Source organism: Amphiura filiformis, chromosome 5 (genome assembly GCF_039555335.1).
Source record: "Amphiura filiformis chromosome 5, Afil_fr2py, whole genome shotgun sequence".
Lineage (NCBI taxonomy): Eukaryota > Metazoa > Echinodermata > Ophiuroidea > Amphilepidida > Amphiuridae > Amphiura > Amphiura filiformis.
Window position 1 is genome coordinate 62,583,506 of NC_092632.1, and position 25,392 is coordinate 62,608,897.

Genomic DNA, 25,392 nt, shown 5'->3' on the forward strand with positions numbered 1-25,392 from the left:
AAGATTGCCTTAAGAGTATATAGATAGTGAAGATTCTTCTAATATTTCAGTAAGGTGCATGAAAAAGCAATCATGAAAGAAAGGATACCTATATAGACTGAAGGAATTCTGTTATTTTTAGGTCAGGCTGTCACCCCGTTAAGGGTATGATCCATCTTGACAGATTTTTTTTTGAAACTTTTAAGAAAAGTTAAGTTTTTTTTAATAAAATTGACTAACAGTGCACTTAAGAATCAAGGAATATGTCATGAAATTCAAATAATGCACTTGGAATTGTGTTGATTACACAAAATAAATTCTGGTTCTTGAGTTCAGGCCCAAAACTTAGCAAAATGTGTTTTTGGCTGTTAGTGTTATGATTTTTATGAAAAAAGCTGTGTTGAGCTGAAAGAGCAATACAGAAAAAAGTGACTTTCACAAGAACACTTTCCTGAATATTGGCTAAAGTTCACTATTCCACAACTATAATTTGTTGCACTTTTGTTGATCCACACTATTGCGTATGTATAAATAAACATAGATCAACATAAATAAATATAATTGCAATCACAAATTGGACTTTCATCATGCAAAATTAGTGAAATTAAATTCCTGTCATAAATAACTTGTGCTTTACAATGTTTTTATTCTTCATCATGTTGATAAATTACATGTATGTGCAGGAAGGACCACATGTCAGTACTTTTTACAATGTGAATGTTGAAGGAAAAAAATATTTGAAATTGAAACCTTTTCAAAACTTGACTCGCCAGACATTATCACCTTAAACTTACTTGAAAGGCAAGGGATGCATAATGTATGCGTAAATGTTGCATCTAAATGAGTCAAGTTCTGTAAAAACTTTACAGAATTTGCATAGTAATTTGATCAAATATCTTTCCTACCATGTTATCATTATTGCTAGGCCAAACTACCTTATAAATTTTTCCTGACCAAATGTGACCTAAATCCTCAAATTCAACAACAAAGAACACCCATGATCAATGACACTCCTGTTTTAAGCACCAGCAATATTTTGAATCATATTTCCATAAGACGGATAGTTCTTAGCTACTCTTTATTAAGGATTATTTCAAAGCAGAATAATTGATCTCTTAAGGGCATTACACCTTCAAAGCGTCGGTTTGAACGCAAAAAGATAGTAAGTGCATAGTAATTACAAAACACTTACAACTTTCTTGCATTCGCCCGTTAATCGCACCTGTGTGTCTGAACCACTAGACTCAACACACCTTGGTTTGCAGATTTTGATTGCCCCCTCCAGTCTAAAGGCTATATACACAAGAAAATCCACCTTGCGGACCCTCCGGTCCCACACCAGTCCACCTCCAAGGGACGATACACACCATTTGTGATACTGATGAGCCAGAACATGTCTTGGAGGCACATTGATCGGGCTGTGATAACAGCTCACTGCATCATCGCTGCAGTGACAAACCCCAATTTGCTCTCATCAAGTTACTAATCAGTCAGCACATCTTCATTTTCGTCCCCTCTAACCCTTTTTTTGCGCTTCATTTTCATACAAAAGAGGTAAAATTTCAACACTTGATGTTTGGCTGAGATAGGGTTCATTTTCAGCGCCCAGGTTGGTTGACCTTTTGTACTGCAACACACCTTATTCTGAATCTTACAACAGCGTAAGCTTACTGGAGTGTTAGGGATTAGTCCGTAGCCCAACCCCAGTCTGAGCTTATAGAGCCTAGCATGATGATATACCGGGTTGCCCTAGTTAACTTGTGAAAAGTTCATATAGGTTATTCAACCACCTGATGATAACTCTTGTTTTCTCCATGTCTGCAAATAAAAATTCTCAAGATATATTAATTTCCTTTGGCTGTCGTCCGTCTTCTTCACAGGAATAATAGGAGTGGATGGTTGTTCCTGTAGGCCAGATATTGCTTACCAGAAGCTTGTCAAAATTTCAGATTGATTTCTAGGGAATAAAGTGATCCACAGAGCAGTGGTATACATGTTTATTACGCTCTTTGAGCATTGGTCCTTGTCTGACACCCTCTGACGTAAGATGGTGCTTCAAATTCTTTTCAAACTGATGCAACATGATGTTTTATAAGAAATGGGATGTTCCCGTTGAAATCCATACATCCTCTATGGAAGACATAACCTTAATCTCTCACACAGGGGGTGTATGTAAATTTCAAATTGATTCACCCATTCAGGTAACCCCATTTGAAATTCATACTCCCTCTGTTAAGGTTGTCTTCCATAGGGGGGTTAAGAATTTCAACTGGAATAGCCTAATGATTCTATAAAGATCGGGATTGCATTTTTAAAACAGATGGTAAAACCGAGAAGTAATGAATCATGTATCATGAACTTCTGCAAATTTAATGTTGTTTACTTCATGTACATGGAGCGTGTTGTGTTTTACATATGTAATCCTTGCTAGAAGCTTGGTCGTTTCTGTAATGTGTATGAACGTGTGTCTTGTTGTTAATGTTACCATTTGCATTGGTTTATATTTTATCAGCACAAACAGAATTAAAGTTAAAATACCTTTAGGTTGTACAAATCATAAACTATTTACCTACATTTAATAAAGAACATAGCATTTTTTACTGAATTTGATTGATGATAATTGGTTTTTAATTTTAATATTTTAAAACTATGAGTACAGTGTACATGCACTATATGGGCAATCCATGGCTGTACCTTGGGGCAAAAATTGTTGTATTTAAATAACCTGCCCTACCCTAAAATTGGGCCCGACCCTAGATTTTTTTTAAAATCCCCAACCCCCCAAAATGCTATGCTGTACTCCTCTTCAAAAAGGAATACACCTACATGTAAACTTGCAATTGCAGAACACAGACTAACAACCCATTCAATAAGAAATGTTTTTTAAAGTATTCGACATCAAATGAAGAAAATGTTTTGAACTGTACACCTTAAAGATACAGCTATGGTATGATCAAATGTTTTAGTTGGAATCCTAGAATGTGTATATTGATATTCTATAAAGAAAAAGAATTATCACCTTTATTTCGGTATGATAGATGATTACCATTCATGTACATCAACATGTCATAGCACTAGCAATGAGAAGTTCACCCTTGCATTAATGGAACCCTTGAAGCGATTCATCCATGCCACCCATCAAAAGAAAGCCGCATCTTGAATTTATACTAAATTACATTATTTTTTGCCAGTAAAATTGCAATTAGCGTTAGAGCAAAGATGCAGTTAGATCCTCATATCATGGCATGAAATATCGCGAGACCTCCTTTATCGTTTTGGCAAACTACAAGAAGCCGAGGGCATTGACCCTTTTAACACCAGCTCTTGATGCGAGTGTCCTTAAAGCCTTCCTTCCCTTTGATCAATGTCTCATTTAAGCACAAATTGACTTTGTTTTGGGTAAAATGTTCTGATGTTCTTCTTGACAATGTGATGAAATATTAGTTTTCACCAGTTTGGAAGAGGAAAATTAATTTAACCTTGTAAAATAAGTGCACAGGAGTTGAATGGCTGATCCACTCAGCCCAAAGTCCAAAATTTTGAACATTTAATTATTACAATTTCTAACTTGCATCAAACCTAATCTTAATGATATTGAAATCCCCAAGTTCATGGGATACTTGGTTGCAAAGTTATGAACCTTTAACATGTCCGTTTTCTTATGTTTTTTATAGTTTTTGCTCCTTATTTTTGCATGTATTTCAATTTCATCATTGCCGACTTTGGTCTTATTGGAACAGATCATGTCACAGATTTTAACATCACTATGGACCACAATGGCCTCATCCCAATGGCGTAGTTCAATAACCTATATTATACAATCAAAGTGCAAAATGTGACCCCAAATTGCAGTGTGAGTTTGTGTACCCAAATTTTCAAAGGTCATTCAATGAATGTACAAATGTATTGGGGTTAAGAAAAAAACTGTGCCCCGATAGATGAGTATGTTGTGGATCCTAAGTGCATGTAGTACATTTGATACCCTATTTGTTCATTTGATACTAATGATAATTCATTTCTTTTCTTTTTTATCTTTCATGTGGCGCCTTACTGACTTGATATCTATCTGTATTTGTCATCCTAGGTGAGTGGTATATTTATTGATCTATTTTGTACCAAATTCAAGTGGAAAAAAATGTACGTTCTTATTGTGAGGTTTCAGCAATGACATACGATACCTGTGAAAGATATATATCGACATAATTATTGTGACTCTCTCTCATCATTTGTCTCAAGGACAAAAGAAAATGAATATCTGTGATTTTATTACACAATTTTATATACCCAATATGTATGACTTCATGGAAATGAGATAATTTTGTATCAGTGTGGAAAAAAACAATTATCATAGCTTCTTCAAATTTCACAAAATCATCACCATTTTTCTCTTCTCCAAATTGCCTTGGAAAGTTGATCAAATTGTGGGATGTACTTCTAAATGTTGTGCCAAGCCATGGCTCAAGTATTCTTTTAATTAAAAGTCATTAGCAGCAACAACTGTTTCTTTAACTATTGCTTTCACAAAGAGGTAAAAGACTAAAAGTTCAAGAACCAACCTAATTTTAATTATTTTGAAATTGCTAGCTTTTAGAGGACTCTAATGTAGGCTTTAGCGTTTGCATTGTCTCAAGAACATGCATTGTAAATGTCAAGCACCCAGTGTACATTTTTTAAATAATATGCCTACAAGACTTCACACATCTGAAGCGCAACATAGCACATAACCTCATCTCAGAAAATAGGATTCTCAAAAATAATCACAGATTTTACTTGGATAAGTTGTGCAATAAACCCATTGCAATGACTTAGAGTGGTTTTCAGATCAAGAAGACATAGCATCCTCTTGCTAAAACCATACTTCCTATTAGGGAAGGGGAATTGATGTATCAGATAATGGTCTATATAGATAGAAGAAGATGATTCACAAAATACTCCATCTATCTTTCTATAAAGCACTAGCAGCCGGCCAGCTAGCCTAGCAGGCACTCACGTGTGATTAACTTCATTTAAAACATGCACTGTAATTACGGTGCTTGCCACTGAAGATAGCGTATAGTGCCATTGCGGCATCACAGGTGAGTTAGCGTTCAATATGACCTGTGGAATTTGCACTCACTCGCTTGCTCACTCCTGTTTCGGACGGTATTGTTGTGAAAAGGGGGATCATTATCGTTTTATCTTGATATAGATAGAGATTATAGTAGTTTGGCCAGATGGTAGGGTTTATAGATTTTTTGGATGAATCATTCGTAGCTTTAAAGCTAGGGATAAAGTCTAAATAGTACAGATGACTGGTTTAAGGATATGTTGGATATAAGGGTCTATAGGCTTACCAACAGACTTACCATCAGCTTATTTAGAATCATACTTAATGGAGCCTTTTGGCTCTTCCAGTTGAAGTCCACACACCCCTATGGAAAATGTGACCCTAATCTCCGACACAGGGAGTGTAAATTTCAAATGGGGTTACCTGAATGGGTTACTTCATTTGAAATCTTCACTCCATGTGTGGGAGATTAAGGTCATGTCTTCCATAGGGGGGTGGATTTCAACTGGAATAGCATCAACTGCTGTAAAAGTACATTTATTTGTGCGCGTTTCGCCTTCCCAGCTGCTACCACGAAAATAACAATGCGCAAATATATTCCTTTTGTGTAGGCCAATGTAAGGAAACTTAAAATCAAAAATTTAAAAACAAGGGAAGTAGTTCAAAATTGGTCAAATGCAAAAAATTAATCACACAAAAATTCCCACTTTTGACACAAAATAGAATATCCATGCAAGGCTTATAAAACTGAAGCATTAACATTAGAAAATATATGAGAAATATCATTTAGAATAGCATTTTTGACAATAACGTATCAGTCACTTTACAGATGCACAAAAAAAAAGTAAAATCAATTTAGATTTAGGTGAATAAAGGCTTTAAATGGTTCATTCCATCACATGGTCGGGCAGATGAAAGAGTTGACCTGAATACGATGATACATCATCATGATAATAGTCAAAAAAATGATAGATTAGCACAATTAAAAATGTACGTGCACATCCAGCGTGATGTTGTGTGAATCATGCCGACTTGTCTAAAAAGCTTCGTTAGGCAACTCTCAGCTCATCAATAATCAACGAAAACCCATAAATCATCCCATCAATAGTAAACCAAAATAGGTCCGAGTTGGTATGATTCATGACTGGTAGACAGCCTACAAATTAGCCATGTTAACCAGGGTTTATGTATGAAAATCAAGCGTGACCTACCAGTCATGACCCTCATTGTCTTCTGGTACAAGCAGATTAACAAGGTATCATATAGGGGTGATTGGAATCGGGATGGATTTCAGAGCAATGAAAATGTAATCTGTTCCCAGCGCCAGTCTGGGCTAACTTTCTTGATGTGGTATTATATTGTTGAGTCCTATTGGGTTGTTGGGGATTCAATGATGAATTAAAACCTTTGGGTTTCTAGTACAGGGTGGGTAGAAAGCATATGGCTGTGCAAGATATGGATGCACGAGGTCCCTATACTTGTGTATTTTATCATGTTTGTGCAGATTAACCTTTGTTCTAAATGTTTTCTATTTTATTTTGTATATCAATTTTTCTTGTTTTAGCACACTAGACTTCATTCTATTTTGCACTGTTAGAAAAGTGGTGTTTCGTTAATTCTTTCATTCATATAATAGCTTACAATGATGATAACAATATTTTTTCAAAATACCATCTTTCCAATTCTGACCATTGTTAAAGATATTTCCATGTTTCCCATTGAAATATATTTTTAAAAATTGAAATCTGGTTTGATTTAATACTAAGTTGTTCTTTGTGCATGATAAGTGAAGATAATTTTTAACCCACCCTGGTCATTTAAAACCCAGTGATTCCAGCTGGGAAACCTAGTAGGCATCATGTAGGCATCTCCCCTTTTATGTGGTGAAACCTGCTGTGTAGAAGTGTGCCTGATCCTCCATATGGGAAGCCTGTCATCACAGTCATCATCACCTCAACTCTGCAGACATAGTCCCACAAGTACCATACTCTAATGTGGGGGTTAACACTACCTCTTGTCAATGGGGTTGATATTGTATCTCCAGGATGCCCTGTCCAACATGTTGTACATACACCTGGATAGGAGTACATGAACTGTTACATGTACTATGAGTCTGATGACAGCCTGCAGAGTTAAGTTTTCATTCCAACACATCTGGTCTCCCTATCAGCAACCCCTAATGGATAATTGGCTGGCGGTGTCCTCAAATAAGGACAATTTTCAAACAAAAACACAAGCTCCCTTAGTTTGCCTTGTTCTAATCATATCTTTAGCTACCCAATTGGCAGCAAACACAGGGTGAATCTTTTCACAAGAAATTAATTTTATTTTTAGCACCCATAATTTGACAGCTGTTGAAACAATCATGTTAATTTTGAGGTGTAATTGTTGGGTTTTGCTTGTATATAGGATATGGGCGGGTTGTAGAGGAGTACCTTTGAAGATAGCAGGGGTACTTTAGGCTCATCCATCATGGATGAAGAGCAAGAGTAAGACATAGCAAAATGTACCAAATCTCTGCAAATGCTTGGGTGCCCATTAATGATGAAAATCTGCCCTTTAAATTTATTTGTAGATTAGGCAATCAGTGCCTTTCAACTTAAAATGAGTGTAACTGTGATAAAGAATTTGCTCACAATTACTAATTTAACACCCAACATACATACAACCAGTAGTATTTTCATAGCATTTGATTAACTTTTCTTTAAAGAAAGGAAAGCTTAATTTGATCAATTATTATACCTTGAAGGTTTAAAAACCAGGGCCTCATCACATGCACTACATCAAAGCAGCCTATTTTTACAACCATAATGTGTCCAGGAAGAAGCCAGCCAGCCTCTTTTTCTTTTCACTGCTTACGAAAACGAGATGGAAGTCTCAGCGCTCATTACATGTTCCCAGTGTACGGTGCACTTAACAAAGCATAAACATGGTTTTAACAATTTGCTTGCTGATGTTCAAGGTATTGATCGGTATTTGGTGGAGAGAAAGAGAGAATTTATGTTGAATGCCTCATGAATGCTTCATGGCCTACTTATGGGATTCTATAAGCATTGGGCTATTCCATTTAAAATCCACACTAACCCTGTGAAAGATATTGGAAATATCTTCCACAGGGGGAGTATGAATTTCAAATGGAATTAACACATTAGCAGCTCCATTTAAAACTCACCCTCCCTCAGTGGAAGATTCAGGTTGAATCTTTATCAGAGGGTGTATGGAATTCAAATGGAGCTACCTAATGTGCTCATTCCATTTGAAATTCATACTCCCCCTGTGGCAGATATTTCCAAAATCTTCCACAGAGGTAGTGTGGATATTAAATGGAATAGCCCATCGCGATAAATAACATATCAGATTCAGTGCATTGAACCATCTTTTATTGCAAATTATATCTCAAAAGTCAATCAATGATTTCAAGTGAAATGCATCACAAGTGATGTTTTATTCAACCGCATCATTTGCACTTTTCAGCTGAAAATGTCAATTGCAGATGCCAAGTGCTAATTTCTTTCAAAAAGTTGCGATAGCTGTCAGAAATCACTTCAAAAAATACATTGAAGTATGAAGAATGCACAATTTCTCAAATATTGATAATCGTAAGGTCCCCTCAAAATTGCCTTTGATATTTTAAGGAAACAAATTATTGCAAACAGTCATATAGATCGTACAGTTTTAAAGCATTAGAAGATTGAACTACCCGTTTTCATTACGAGACATAAAAGAAGCTTCTGATTTTTAAAAAAACGCTCTTTTTAACAACAGGTTTTTATTACATTGCTCTTTATTTCAATCATGTCACTAAGTATATACCAGTACACTATGGACCACAGTGGCCTCATCCCAATGGCGTAGTTCAATAACCTATATTATACAATCATAGTGCAAAATTTGACCTAAAGTTGCAGAGTATGAGTTTTTATACCCACATTTTCAAAGGTCATCCAATGAATGTGCAAATGTATTGGGGTTAAAGAACTGTGCCCCTGATAGATGAGCATGTTGTGGATCCTAGTGGTATATGCAATATAAGTCATTCAGAGTCTAGAAACACCCATCTACTCCCATCATAACATTACTACAAATGTATGTGCCCAGAAGGGACCTCATTTCTCAAAAGCATCAATTCTGTTTCACTCCAGAGAGTTTCGCTCTCTCCCTTGTGCAAAACCCCCCTTTTTTTCTCACCTTGGGGCTATTTCATATGACAATAAGTCGTATTTTTCCACCGCTAAAAGAGCTGGTTATTTCTATGCCATAAACTTTATACAGACTCTTCAGATGGTTTGTTGTCATAATATACCTGCAAAATTTCAATTTTGGAGTTGCCTGTCTGTATATATGTAGGTGAAATTCATCATTATAGTTTAGGAATGATAGAAAAACAAACATTTTTCAAGGTAAAATGAAGACTGATCTAGATGCTCAAGGTAGCGTTAATTAAAAAATGTGTGGATACTTGAGTTTTTATGGAATTTTTTTTGTGTGACTAGCATTTGTACAAAGTGAAAAAAATCTTTTCATCTCATGTGACTTCCTCTTCTCCAATGGCATACTTCAATAAGCTCAAAAATTTGATTTCAAGTTGTGTGAGTATGAGGTTCAGTACCTGATACATACAAAGGTCATCCTACATACTAGTATGTACAAACATATTGGGGTTAAGGAACTGTGGCCTGACGGATGAGCATGTTTGATCCTAGTGAACATGGTGAAGGAAACCAAGTGCCAGAAGTGGGTTGCTATTGCAATACCCATTTCTTGCACTGTGCAGTCCAAATTCAAAGTGACCAAAATACCTGTGACAGAATTTTTTTGATCAACAACATAAGAGCACCATTCCAATGGGCTCTTTCAGATGAAATCTATACACCCCTATGGAAGTCATGACCTTGTGTATTTCAAATAGGGTTACCTGAATGGGTGTTTCCATTTGACATTTACAATCCCTGTGTAGGAGATTAAGGTCTTGTCTTCCATAGGGGGTGTATGGATTTCAACTGGAATAGGCCAGTGGAAGCAATGAGGCCTGTTCTGATATCTTTTGACACATCTTTTCACTGATATTACAAACTAATCACTCATCAGTTAATCAGACTTTTATTTATCAAGACTAGGTAAGTTGACAGCTAACCTTTAATTTTTTTCTTCAAAATAAATTTGAATTTTTTAAACATCTAGCATAAACTACACGGCTATAGCTAACTAAACACACAGTACTGATACTCGGTAGGCCTCTGGTATCATAAAGGTATTCAAAAACAATTGCAGCTTTAACAGGAGCACACATTGGCAGAGAAAGGTTACGGAATGACCTGCAAAATAACCAACTGCTATTTTAAACATTTACAAAGCGTTACTTTTGATACACGACAGAATCCATCTTAATATGTACGCACATATAACCGTGGGCAATATGGCACAAATTGACATGGAGGCCCTATATATAGTTGTATCTTAACTCTTTACATTTCTAACTCCAGATTTATTACTTTCATATTTGAAATAAAATGTTGTGGCATGACCATCTGTGTCATACTAATTTTCACGATGGGCAGCATTATTCAGACAGCCATTTTTTGCACTCTATTTTTAGTCAACCAAGTCTATATTTTAACTAAATTTAATGTTGAATAGCCTTCCAATTGTGTTTATAATGCCCGTATAAATTAATGTTCTAACACAATTTTCACTTACTTTGATTCAGGAAGTAGTTTCATGATTTCATTGATCAAAGCAATTACACTAAAAAAATGTTGAACAATATGGAACAGTTTGAAATATTAAATTTTCACTAATTACATTTTAGTGTTTCTATTCCGTAACCACAGGCAAATAGTACAATGCCCTTATAAGAAGTAAAAAAATGTTCAGGATTCGTGTTGCCATTTAGGGCAGAATTAGGTAAAAATTAATGTTTGAAAGTATGAAAGTGGTTTCTGGCGATGTGCTGTTATGTAGGTTTTGGGGCCAACGGATCGTAAGTATAGAGTAGTTGAATTCCGGTTTGAATTCTCCACATTGATTTAGGAAAAAATAGATTTTACAGACTATTAGCTTCAAATTGGAATATTGCATCTCTATATGGGGTATTTTTGCCGATTTCATAATATGTTGTCAATGAGTGAACTGCTTGACAATATAACATGACTTGCGTATGTCTTTTATTATAGAAGCATGTTTTTTTTTTCTAATGATTACTTGTTTATTATAATCGATTTAAAAATATATATTTTGGCTTGTAAGAGATTTATTCTTTTTGATTGTTGCATTAATTTAATCATGAAAGTGACAAATCATGAAATAAACAATTTTAAAATTATAAAATATGAAATGTATATGTACTATTTTTACATATGTTATGTGATTGTGTTCAACAAGCCACAGTTTATTTATTTCTACATATTTATTCAGGACATTTGGGAAATCATACAAAAACATACCCTCATGAATGTGAAGTACGTATTCACTATCTCCACTAATATTGATCAACTCCAGTTTAATCAAATTGATGATATTTTAGGCCTGGGGAAGATAAACAAAAACAATCCTGTACATACATGATCCAATAATAAGCAGAGCTCCCTATCTTGCAAAGCTTTATCAAAATATGAAGATATTCATTATTTGCAATACAAACCATAGGTGACCATGACTGCGTTATGATATATGCATAATACCCTGGTTGAGGTTAGGCTTTTACGCATTTCCGATGTAATGTGTGTGTGGTTTCTTAATAACAGAAGCCTTTTAAACAATTATTCACGTGAGAAAAAGTGACACCGATATGGCAATTTTAATCCTATTAAGTGGATGAGATTTGATGTATAATTTCAGTACCCTAAGGGAGGGGAAATTACTTTTTCACATGACTACATGAACAGTTTAAAAAATCAAGTGCATATAAGATTAAATAGCAGAAGTGTTTGTGTGAATATTGTTAGTTCTTCAATATCAGTAGTAAATTGCTACTCCATCAATGCAGTTGATCATTGCTTTGTCAGTGCCAATATCAGTAGTACATTGCTACATCATCAATGCCTATATCAGCAGTTGATCACTACTTCATCTATACCAATATCATCAGTAGAAAGCTACTACATCAGTGCCCATATCAGCAGTTGATCATTACTTCATCTATGCCAATATCATCAGTAGATAGCTACTACATCAGTGCCCGTATCAGTAGTTGATCATTACTTCATCTATGCCAATATCAACAGTAGATAGTTACTACATCAGTGCCCATATCAGCAGTTGAGCATTACTTCATCTATGCCAATATCAGCAGTAGATGGCTACTAGTACTGCATCAGTATTATGTGTGTATGTGGGAGGCCTGTTGTAAAGAATAAATAACAGAAGTGCAGAATTAAATGTATGAATAAGTTCGTCATCAATATGAGAAGTAGATTGCTACTTCATCAATGCCGGTATCAGCTGTAGGTAGCTACAACATCAGTGCCCATATGCTAATATCAGCAGTAGATAGCTATTACATCTATAAGCAGTTTACAACTACTTCATCAATACCAGTATCAGTAGTTGATACCTACTACATCAGCATATAATATGTGTGTGAGATAAAGAATAACCTAAATACTAGAAGTGCATAATTGAATGTATGAATATGTTAGTTCATCAATATCAGTAGTAGATTGCTACTTCATCAATGCCCATATCAGCAGTTGATCACTACTTCATCAATGCCAATATCAGCAATAGATAGCTACTACATCAGTGCCCATATCTGCAGTAGATCTCCACTTCATCACAAAAGTTTATTAGTGCCAATTGTCAGCAGTATCTCTACTTAGTCACACTAGTTTATCAGTGCCAATGTCAGCAGTCGATTACTACATGAATTTATCAATGCATATTAGCGTAAGATAACTATTAACTACTCCTAAATATCTATTTCAAACTATTCAACTCTGCTAGTTTTCTTTCATTTAAAGCTCCTACGCGTATATCCGTATGTCATAGAATTTTAAAGCATGTTTAAAGAACCTTATAATAATACCAATAACAACCTTCAGTAAGAAGAAAATATCAAATTGCTCGCTGAACCATAAAGTATGTTATGACTTATCAGACTTGTACCCGAGTCCAGCTTGTCCGAGTCCGAGCCGAGCCGAGTCTTTTCGTGTCCGAGTCCGAGCCAAGTCCGAGTCCAACAAAAAGTGGACTCGAGTCCGGACTCGAGTCCGAGTCCGGACTCGAACGATACATCTCTGTGACTTATATGACCCCCGACTACTAACCTACATATTACAAACTGGTGAAGTATGAGATTGTAGCTTAATTTTTTTGCCTTTTGTAAATCTGTCTTCAAGTTGACATAATTGTTGCAGCGTATCTGCCCATTATTTGAATTATGACTAATTTAGCCAATCAACTTTATTTTACATGTATATATGCTGACTTGTCAGTCATCTTCTGTTATATAACCAAAAAATCTGAAATTACAAATGGAACGAAAAAAAGTCTCGAGAAGTGTTACATTTGCCAATCGCATATTATGCAAATTTAAGTTGAAATCGAAATAAAGGTGTTGGATTTGACACTTACATGTGAGGCTTTCCTCTTTTCTAACAACATCTGTGTACATATGACTCATTTCACCAAAAATATCTCACAGAAAATGATACCAAAAAGGCATGTTCTAATCTAGCGTGTAATTTTTCCTCCGACCAAACTTCATTTGCATAGTGGTAGCCGTAGTAACGGTGGTATTCCTGGCGCCAGGAGTTACTGTAATGCGATGACTCATTTTTTTTACTCATTTTCATCACAATAAAATTTTGTGGTTTTTAGAAAGAAAAAAAGCTTGTTTTTACCTTGACTTTGTGGACATAGAGTCAGTTTTATTTTTCAGGCAATTGAGCTCTGACAATGTAATATTGTCAGAATATAATAGTTTTGTCCATGACCAGATTTAATTACATTGCGTGCGATTAGTGATGAAGGATCACTTGCAATATCAGACTATATGATATTTATTTTTTAATTAACTTTTTATTCAATAACATAACTGTTCTCTCTCTATATATAATCATTATATTTTTGTTTCAGAATGAAGTAGAAAATTATGAGGGTATCATTAAGGGATCCAAAATGAGCGTTTATTGCGTTTCGACAGTATTTTTTGTGGGACATGAGAGCACCTCAGACCTATCGAATTGCATTCTGAATATGAAGCATGTCTTTCTGATATCAAATAATTTTCATTTTTTAAATCACAATATAATACAAATTTTATGACAAATTATAAAAATTTGATATTTTTCAAATTTTTGATATATAACAGTCCTCGAAAGTAAATTATATAAATCTAATGATATATTCTTAAAGTGTATGTAGCAGGAGGAAAAGCCGACGGTCAATTGAAAATTTTGACCTTTCATATTGAAGATATGGATTTTTTCCCAAAAGACCTAAATTTTTTTGGTGTTTTGGGAAAAAAATCCATATCTTCAATACTGAAAGGTCAAAATTTTCAATTGATCGTCGGCTTTTCATCCCACCTACATACACTTTAAGTATAAATCATCAGATTTATAAAGTTTACTTCAAGTACTGTTAAATATCAAAATATCAATTTTAATGATTTGCCATAAAATGTGTATTAAATTGCGAATTTCAAAAATCAAAATTATTTGATATCAGAATGACATTCTTCAGTATTCAGAATGCAATTCAATATGTCTGATGTGCTCTAATGTCCCAAAATAAATACTGTCCAAACGTTCATACCCCATCCCTTAAATTTTACATAGTGTGTAATAATAATTTTTTTATTTTTTTTATTTTTATTTTTTTATTGTAATAAGTGTAATAATAATGATACTTGAAGCATATTGAACATGTTGAAGTCATTTGGTGAGGGAGTTCATTACTTTAATTTGTGAATATGCACTCTTTGGTTTCTCTGGTAAATATTAGGGGTTTCCATAATAGTAGTGATACAAATTGGGCTAAAAAATAAAGTAAACATAGCATTTCTCTGCTGTGGCCTTATAGCTGTTACTGGTAAATATTAGGAGATTCCATAATAGTGGTGAATTGGCGATACAAATTGGACTAAACAATAAAGTAAACATAGCGTTTCACCGATGTGGCCTTATTAGCTGTCGTCTTCACACTTTTTCTTGTCAGTCAAGGGTTAGTCACACTCCCTGGTATTGACAGTGTGCCATCAAGTGAAAGAAATAAGGTTATTTCTGATTATTTTAGGCAAAAATGGGCGTTGAGCCGTGAACTGGGTGCTTCTGTTGTGGGGTTAAATATTGGGATCTCGTGCATGAGAATCTCTCAAGGACAAAGTTCTGTAAGATGTGTACAATGTAAATGAGCTTGTGAACTTAACATTGGTGTTTTGGGTGTAAACTCTATCCATCTGGGTGTTGACTGCAGACGACAAGAATCATTTTTTTTAATTCAAAAATTTCAGATTTGTAAATTTAAATGACCATATTTGGAATCAGCATGAAAATGTAGTAAAATGAGTACAAACATATTTTGAGAAAAGGTCACAAAAATTGAGACTTTTTATGTTGAAGCCTATGGCTAGCATGCAGAGCATTAACAGTTTATGTGTCAGACCAAGTCAGTATCAATATGGGCATAGAATTTTGGTTCACATGGTTCAGGAGATGAGATTTGATTTGCTCATAGATTTTGTGTGACCAAAACTAGTATTTTCACATGAGATGTGATACTATCATGCCACTGCAGAATCGGTTGCCTGGGCCACATCTTAGTATTAAACTACGAGGTTTAATTTGAAATTTGTATATCTGGTCAGCACCCAATAAGAAATTTGAGAAAAATGCATTGATTTGGCAGACCGTAGTTGGATGAAATGTTATCTTGCAATTGATCGCCAAATACTGCTCCATAAACAGTTTTAAGAGTTGACCAGATTTGTTTGTTAACTCTCTTCACACAGGTGTCGACTGCAGACAACAAATTTCAATTTGTTTTTTCAAATTCAAAAGTTTTAGAATTGTACATTTTCATGCCCATATTTGGAATCAGTGTTAAAAATGCATTAAAATGAGTACAAACAAGCCTTGTATTGGTTCAGTGGTTCTTAAGAAAGCTCTAGATATTTTGAGAAAATATTTCAAAACTTGAATTTTTTATGTTTATATGGCGAGCATTATTATGGGAAGTAGTTTTAAATCAATGAGTTATGAAGAAAAGCAGCAGTAAATTTACATAATTTTATGCATAAGCTTTCATCTTGTATTTATTTTATTTGCTTTATGTGCAAGTTACGCTTCTACATTCTTTCTGACAAAATCGAGTTTGATGCTTCTCATCTTCTATTAACACCTACTAGGTGCAAGTACTAGATATTCAATCATGGCCCAGAAAAATAAATCGGAAATGACCAGCGTGGCGGATCGACAGACATCTACATTACTGTAAAACTCGGCCAGCTAGTAACTTGGTCATATTTTGTTGTTTACTCCCGAACATCTTCTTTTTTCTTCTTTTCCTACCTACCCTACGGCATGAATCCATCAGTAAAATTTCCTGCTTTCTCTAATAGCTTGTCTGCTTATATGTACCTGATAATGAGTTAGAAAAGGTCAAGCTGAATCCATGTGGAACTTAATTTGCTCCAAATTGTGGACGTTATTGGCCATTTTGCTGGACGTAAGTTGGCACACCTGCCCTTTATTACCACCTTCATTTTAGCAGTGTGTGTGTGACCAAAGTCAAGTATATTTGCAGAGTTAATTTGTGTGATTTTTTGCGTCGCAGGACAAGTCGGGGCATTCTTTTTGCAAAATGTTGCTAGAATATGAAACAGAAAAATACACATTTCATCAGCAAAATGTATTTCATAAAATTTGGAGATAAAATAAATGTTGGTATTTAAACAGCGCCTTTCACATGTACCAAAGCGCTTTACATTTATTCTGCTGTCATTAGTAAATGTCAGCTGTCATACAATGTCCAAGGCATGCTCATACCTTTGGGCGATGCTCAATGGAAAATATTCTTAACAGCTCCCCATTTCACCCCTGGGTAGAGAGAGGCAAGTAAGGTAAAGCACATTGCCCAAGTGCACAGCACGATGGCACCACTGGGGCTCGAACCCGCAATCCACAAATTACAAGGCAGAGCCTGCATCGTTGTGCCACCATGCCCTTACAGATTAATGTATTGTTTTAAAAAAAGTCTCTTTGTTATGTACATATATTTGTCTTAGTATCAATGTGGCCAACCACAGTAAATGCAAATGGTTCCAAATTCAACAGATGAGGAATTAAAAATTTAAAACAAACCTGACATTGTTGGGTTAGTCATACATTGGCTGCTCAGTGCTAGAAGTGGGTAATTACAATAGCTGCCCTGTGAGCATTTGGCAATTTATACCCATATTGTACCTATCAACACATGGCAGCTACACATGGCAGCTATTGCACTTACCCACTTCTGGCACTGAGCAGTCAACATTGGATAATAGTGCAAAGTAGATGGTTGGCTGTCGGCTATTGTCAATTACCGCAATGTGAATTTGAAATGTGCTTTAAAATTCAACTGTTGAAGCATTTGGAATATAGAAATCCCCAGTGTGGTTACGTATCAGTCAAATATGTTTGAATAAAAAAGTAGAATTGACACCATTTGCCCATGTGGGCTATCTTCTTATATTATGCAAAGTGCTATTTAAAAAAATAAGCATTGAATCATTCCCAGAATCATTGTCACTAAATTCCCAAGTGATGTGGTATGTTTGGATAAGGTGGGAAACCCTTTGGATATCATATGCTTAGAATAACATGTAATTGTCACAAAGCAATTTGACCATTATCAAAAGAGCTATCATACCTGTAGCATTTCATGGTCGTTGAGTGCGGTGTAGAATCATCAGTTTGATTAATTTATTCCAGAACAAAAACAGAAAATTCTGACATGTGTTGAATAAATGTATAAAATTCTATCATAGTCAGTTGTGAACATAAGGCTATTCCAGTTGAAATCCATACACCCCCTATGGAAGACATGACCTTAATCTCCCACACATGGGGTGTAGATTTCAAATGAAGTCACTCATTCAGGTAACCCCATTTGAAACTCATACTCTGTGTGTGGGATATTAAGGTCCTGTCTTCTATACGGGGAGTAAGGATATAAACTGGAATAGCCCATTATCAAACCAAGGTATTTTCAATTGTGGAAAAAGCATCATTGCATAATTGAGAAGTGGTGCTCAAAATTCAACAGTTCAACAAAATATTTCATGCTCAAAATTGATCAAGGATGATAACTTAGTCAATCATATACCTATGTAAGATGTTTTCTAGGATCTGTGGTTAGATGTTGAGGTATAAAATTACTAGGCATCACCATGCTTGAATTTGTACTACCACTGTGAATAAACCACTTTTCCATGTCTGTATTGTTTGCGTAGGATGATCAATTATACTCTTCCAGTTGAAATGCTTACACCCACTATGGAAGACATGACCTTAATCTCCCACATAGGGGGTGTGTATTTCAAATGGAGTCACCAATTCAGGTAGCACCATTTGAAATTCATACTCCCTGTGTGGAAGATTAAGGCCATATCTCCCACAGGGGGTGTATGGATTTCAACAGGAATAGCCCAATTAGCGATAGTACAGACGAACACCATGGAGTCAGACTGGTATTACTGACTATACAAACATTGCTTACAAAATGCCGACGAACCTAGAATCAGTAGTTGTGTTGATAGGAGAATACAATTTAGTTAGAAAGATGATTCTGTTTGATTTAGGAAAGAATGATTTCAGAGTAAATTTTTAATGGCATTAACTTTTGTAATTAAATTAAGTAGAGGTTTGCGTGTGTGAAATGTAACAGATGGATCCCAATAGAATAAAACAAAAGTAAAATAATGATTCATTTTAGCTCTGAATTAAGAAGCATCTGGTTCAGTATATTTTGAATAAGCATGGGTAATAATTTTAAAAACGACCTGAAATTTTCTCATATTTTCAAACCTTTCAACTGAAATCAAAATTGAAGAGTCCTAATGACTGAATATCAAACATAATCGAATCTAAAATCATACGGCGGTATATTTTCAAACACAAAATTCCATATTTCATAAGTGGAATAGGAAATCGGGTAGGCGGATTGGGAATTAAACAAATGAAATGATCCATATAGGGTATTTAAAACAAATAATCACATCAAGAGCAATCAACTCTAAATGCACCGGACTGTTTAATTGTCGTCTGTCGTGTGCTACTTGAGCTAAACATGAAGGAGACATTGGAAAGAACCGTTGTGCATTTTAAAGTTGTAATGTGTGTTTACTGGATTTAACATTGATTGGCGACCGTGACCATCTTCAGTAGGCCTCGATCAGTTTAACGGTTTTCAACTTAACCAAAAAATAATGGTGCATTTCAGAGTAGTTATGTTTTATTTACAACAAAAATGTATAGAATGCTGTCTTCTGTAGATAGCAGTGATTATTTATTGTCTGTGTGTTCATGCTTAATGCTATCATAATTTAGATGTCCGTCCTATTTCATTGGCATTTAATGGAGATTTGATTTGATTGATTTGTAGTTTGTGTAGGAGGTTCATTTATATTTATTAGCAATATGATGATAGTTTTGGCTATCTACTGAAGATAGCATTGTAATATTACTGCTTAAAGATATTTCACTATTGGGGACCCAATTAATTATGTAGCTGTGTGGTTGGTTCATATAAATGATAGTATTTTGGCTGTCTACTGAAAATATAATAGTTATGAATTACAAATTTACTGTTTTATACCTTCATTGGCTTATGCAATGTGTGTTGCTATCTTCAATAGATAGCACAAATCTACTCTTTAAAATGTATTGCTATCTTCTTTAGAAACACAGCTTTTCCTCTTGCCATGTTGTGGAGAATATGCATTATATTATTCAAAATCTGCTATCTTCAGTAGATAGCACATAATATTTTTCAGAAAGCATTGCTATCTTCTGTAGATGGCACATCTTTTCACTTCATCATCTTATGGAGGAAGCATTATTATATTATTCAAAATTTGCTGTCTTCAGTAGAAAGCACATAACCACTCTTTAAAATGCATTGCTATCTTCAGTAGAGAGCACATATCTACTCTTCAAAATACATTACTATTTACCTCATTACAAGGTGAATTTGTACCATCTTGTGGGAGAATTGCACTGTAATATTATTCAAAGTTTGTTATTATATTCTTTAGATATATGCTACATATTGCCAAATCGAGTGCTGCTCTCTACGATATAGTATCTGACACAATTTCACATTCACCGTCAGCATTCCCATGTTTGTATGACATGGTTTCATTTTCATGACACTATGGACCACAATGGCCTCATCTCAATGGCATAGTTCAATAACCTCAATTACACAATCGGTACAAAATATGACCTCAAGTTGCAGAGTATGAGTTTTTGTACCCACATTTTCAAAGGTCATTCATTGAATGTGCAAATATATTGGGGTTAAATGTGCTCTGATAGATGAGTATGTTGTGGATCCTAGTGTGACGACAGGGACAATATCACCATATTACGATAATAACGTTGTTGTTTATTATACTTTTGCAACGCAACATAAACAATATGTGTATTTGTAACAACTTCAAGAGAGTGTGTTTGTACAGATGTAAACAAGCATGTCAAGTAAACCAGCCCCTGAGTACTGAATAGTAGAACAGTACTCTCACATCGATATAAGATTATGTTGTATAGGGAACGAAGGATGAAAGTATAGAAAAGGTACATATAATTTTTTGTTCCACTTTACAGTTGACAACATGGAAGCTCTTGTACCTTGGCACAGAACTGTTACTGATTTATTCATTTCAACTCCAATTGTAGTCGCAAGTTTGCGACGTAAATGCCATGTTTAATTTTCGATTCAGGGTTCAGCTTTAACTCGCAGAAAATATATCAAGTCATTGTTGAATGGGAAACATGTAACGCTTCTCATGTTTCTACACCATCTGTAGCAGATAGCAGTTTATTTGGTGTGTATTTGATGTAATCTTTGAAATTTGGTCTTCACTTCTGTAAAATTGAAGAAAAACAAATGAACAGCATCATTTCATATAGGTTAATAGGTTATCATGGGAATTTTTTTTCTCAAATTAACTGCGATATTTGAAACGATGCTCTTCTGTAATAACTCGCTACTGCAGGTTTTGGGCATGATGGTAATACTAGTAGTTAAATACTTAAAAGCAACACCAGGGGTTTAAGGTGTAGTGCGCACAGTTCACTAGGAGTGCTCTTGTTAAGTGAAGATGGTATCGGATTACAAATGTTGTGTTCAAGCTATTCTTGCTTGGCAAAACAAACTGTCAAGGTTTTATTTTCTTCGTCTTCTTTCTTTTAGAGGATCATTTGCATGTACAATGCAATATTTATATGAAAATAATACTCGAGAGTTTACACCTTTTTGCATAAATTTCATAATTGTCCACACTTAGTCATGGATGGAGTATTAATAGTTTAAATAAATTCCGGTGACATAATGGTTGCTCATTTTATGTTCATATTTCATTCTCTATCATTGAAATATATGCTTCAATTTTGAACCTCACTCAAGTTTCTCTTTAAGAACAAACATCATGTCCTCATATATTATCTCATATAATTGCATACATAAAAAACATCTTCCATATTTCATATAAAAAGTTGCTTCGCGTTATCAAGTGATGAATTTTTAATGCCACATCCTCAGTGTTCATGGCCAGGGGACAATTTCACACCTTTGACGACCGGGGAGAGAGTATTCTCATCTCCCTACCTGATATAACTTACAGCAACTCTAAACCATGCCAGCTGATGCGACAACCATGATGATAATGCCAACCGGGGCTGCTACAAATGGTCTAGGTCGCAAACACCGCATAACTTACAAATAGCCAAATTTCTAATTTTAAATTTCCAAAACAATATTGATTACTATTTAGGTATTTTAGAATTATAAATCACATAAACAGAGGGAAATGACTTTTAAGTCATCAATAATTAAAATTATCTGGCAAAATACTGCCATGCTTTCATTGCTTTGTCACTTGTAAAATGGGCTATTCCAGTTGAAATCCTTACACCCCATGTTGAAGACATGACCTAAAATGGAGTTGCCCATTAAGGTAACCCCATTTGAAATTCACACTCCCTGTGTGGAAGATTAAGGTCATGTCTTACATAGGGAGTATGGATATCAACTGGTATAGCCCAATGTAGCCAATTTCCTGCAACGTTCTTAGACATGATAGGCTGTTACAAACAGCATGTAGCCCAATTGGGTGTTTTTCGTCACCATTTAGCAACACTGATGTCAGTGAAATATTGGAGCACCCTGTCACCAGCCTAGTACTAGTACTAGTACTAGGTCTGTGTACTTTTTCTGCATAACACTATTTTTAATCCATTTGGATATAAAAAATATGTTGCAGCGAAATTTTAGTCCAGTTACGGGCACAATATGAAGTGTCAGTGGTTATTTGTTGTATTTGTTGTATTTTAGTAAAAAATATCTTAAATTTATATATTGCCCTTGTATGTGTAACATACTTATGCTTGGCCAGTTTGTACACAAGAAATAGTGAGTAGACTTTTATTAAATGAAGTAGTACTAGTAGAAGAAAAATGTAAATGAGAAAACTCGGGAAAGTGTTCTCACAATGGTCTATTGTGATCATTATCAAACAATGACAAGTTCATATTTTTAGATCTATTATATATCATGATACTGTAATCATGTAAAACATAAATAGACTGCACTTTGAGAGTACATGTACATAACAAATGCCTTTGCACAGACGGTCATTGACTGTAAATGAAAGATACAAATTATCATTACATAATTTTGAGGAAGAGAGCAAAAATCAGGATTCTATGATGTCATAAAATTGACTTCTTATATCGATGAAGAAATTCATCAGGTTTGTTGATCAAAATTATGAAGTCCTACGTTGTGATGGACAAAATATCACACAGGTTTGTTGATCAAAATTATGAAGTCCTACGTTGTGATGGACAAAATATCACACAGGTTTGTTGATCAAAATTATGAAGTCCTACGTTGTGATGGACAAAATATCAGTTTTGAGTGAAATCAAATTTGGATTTGTCAAAAAAAAAAAAAAAAATAAATTCTAAAATTGACTACTTTTAAAAGTGTAAATGCTGTTCAAAAGAACACAATAAAATGGTGTCAATTGACTACTTTTAAAAGTGTCAATGCTGTTCAAAAGACCACAACAAAATGGTGTCAAGAGGTACTAAAGATCTTCTAAATATGTTGTCTATAGAAGTGATTGTACTAGTAATGTAATGGTGTGCCACACTATGTGGCTCTTCTTCCGATTTGGACAGCATGGCTGATCATTAATTGACCAAACCAAGCTAAAATGTCTCCTCTCTGTCTGGAGAGAGTATACTTACTCCTAGAATACTAAAAGTGACAGATCCTGAAAGTACTATAGTACTAGAATGAGCTCAGAACTTTTAGATAAAGTCAAACTTAAAGTACGCTGCAAGAAAATTGTTTACTGACAGGCCTACATGACAATTGTGTAGCATCTTTATACGACTAATTGACCAGCTATCGCATCTTGTATGTCAGCTGCCTACAGATGCTCACCTCATTTGCTTTGCACAGACAGGAAGTGTTTGATCCATTACATAGATTTGATAACTGTGTTTTCAACAACTGTCAGGTATTATCGGATCCTTGATGCTAGTTTTCTGGCATCTATGGTAGGCGAAAGATTTCCGAGGTGTCTATGGTTCAGGTTTTACAAAAGTGCATTCAAAGTGCAAGCATTTGAAGCTTATGTAACATCTTGTTGATTAAATTGTTGGGGTGAAATTGTAAACATACAACAGATTACGATGTGTCAATTGGAGGCAGCAATGTTGAAAGTGCAAAATAATCAAAAAGCACTTACAAATATCTTGCATTGAACTCATCAAGCTATACTTGTAAAGCATATTGCTATAAGAAAACAAATAGAAATTTGCATAAAATGAAATATTTATAACTTAATACAACAAATTTGCAGCCTTGATTTTGAATTTGCATTTTTTTCTTGACACATGAATCACACACAAAGCAGAGCCATTAGATACAAACAAGACCCTGCTGATTATTGATTTATCTGGTATTTTTTTCTTACCTTTTGAAATTGTAATGTTTCTCAATTTTACCTACAATCTCAGACAAAATTGTTCAAATACTTTAAAAGGCCTGATTGGAAATGGTTCCACTCCCCCTTCTACCCCTGTACAATGTTGTAATGCACAATATACTCATCTTCTCCCAACATTGATTGTTGGAGAAAGGGGGTGGGGTAGATGGAAGATGAAAATTGAGACAACACTATTATATAATTCTTAGTTTCCAATAAGTCATATAGTATGCACGTTATGGCAAATACATTGAAATTAAAGTCAGTGTTTGAACTCATTTTGTGTGCGATTGTAGCTGGTGCAAAATCCCTATTTTAGGGCCTATAAAACAGACAAGATTTTGAAAGTTGAAACCCAAGTACCTTCATCGCTGTCCATTAGCGTGAACTCTCTGAGTGACCCATGCATTAGACATGTCTTATGGTAAATGTTTAGAATTCTGTCTCTGCTTGATGGGTGACATCTTTGTGATGGTATTTCATCAATTATGTTATGTATAGCATTTTGTACAGTGATGTATGTGATACTTAGATGACAATGAGTGAGTGTCAGCCCTGTGTCTTATGTGACACATTTTGAAATCCTACAATGTGTGGTATTTGTTAATTAAGTTTTACGAGGCATGGTTGGTTACTTTTTATAGATACTGAATGTTGTAAAGACATTAGTTCAGTAATGTGAAGATAGAGATCATGAGCAAAATGGGTTAGTTGTCAGGAACATTTATACAGTAAAATACATGTACAACCTCAAATTAGTGCTACTCAAGTTGTTTCTCCATGTTAAAATGAAACTGTTGCACATTTACCTCAAGGTATACTTGTTCGTTTGTAAAGAGAAGTTAAATCATGCCCCAGGAATCATGCTTTCTTATTTGATAATGTGATGAAGGCAAAATTTAAGATTTGAGACATTTTGATTGGTTGCTTTTGATTTGAGGCATTTTGATTGGTTGCTTTTGATTTGAGGCATTTTGATTGGTTGCTTTTGATTTGAGGCATTTTGATTAGCTGCTTTTGATTTGAGGCATTTTGATTGGTTGCTTTTGATTTGAGGCATTTTGATTGGTTGCTTTTGATTTCAAGCATTTTGATTGGTTGTTTTTGATTTGAGGCATATTGATTGGTTGCTTTGATAAGAAACAGACATTGGTAGGGCCTGCCA